Source organism: Pygoscelis adeliae, unplaced genomic scaffold (genome assembly GCF_000699105.1).
Source record: "Pygoscelis adeliae isolate BGI_AS28 unplaced genomic scaffold, ASM69910v1 Scaffold27, whole genome shotgun sequence".
In the NCBI taxonomy this organism is placed as follows: Eukaryota; Metazoa; Chordata; class Aves; order Sphenisciformes; family Spheniscidae; genus Pygoscelis; species Pygoscelis adeliae.
In genome coordinates, this window is record NW_008825410.1 from 2,118,934 (window position 1) to 2,119,598 (window position 665).

General features: G+C 40.5%; 1 protein-coding gene across 1 annotated transcript in view; it reads right to left on the reverse strand.

Moving 5' to 3' along the window:
* The window catches only part of CCDC132 (coiled-coil domain containing 132), a 95,135-nt gene that overhangs the window by 79,886 nt on the left and 14,584 nt on the right, over positions 1-665 (reverse strand). The gene's annotated exons all lie outside the window — the stretch shown is intronic.

Consider the following 665-nt stretch of genomic DNA (forward strand, 5'->3'; position numbering starts at 1 on the left):
CTCCACCAGGTCAGTTCCCATTCTCTGGAAGAGCACCTGCACACAAATAGTCTTCAAAGTATTCCAATACCATCAGCTGGCAATCTGGACAAGGGGCATATATCTAGCTATGCTTTCCTCCTTCATATTAAAAAATGGCCAGTAATCACAAGATGATTTTAAAACCTCTTATTTGTTCAATAAATAATAAAGCTTTCTTCTGCAGGACAGCGGAAGAGTAACTCCAGAGCAGGGTGGGGGCAGGAAAGGATGTTAGCAGGCCAAAAGCTACACAAGCCTACATGACCTTGGGGCTCTAAAGAAGTTTTGTTCACTGCACAGTCTATATGCTGTGAAATTTTCACCTCCCTTTTCCAACCTGTTCTTCCCGCTAGCCCTGTACCTGTAAAAACTTTAGGACAGGGATATACCTGCTAGTCGTGCATTCCCCTAGTACAAATTTAACTGTTTGATTTTCACTGTTAAAGGGATTCATCAAGCAGCAACACATGAATAAAAGATGCATTTCATTTTCAGTTTTTACATTGCTTTTTTTTGTTTCACAAGTTCTCAGTTACCCTTGACTAATAACAACCTCAACACTGTCAAGCATCTGCCACAGCCATTTTTTTTTTTCTTTCTTCCCCTGAACTTAGTGATACTACTTCTCTGAGCTTCCATGCTAT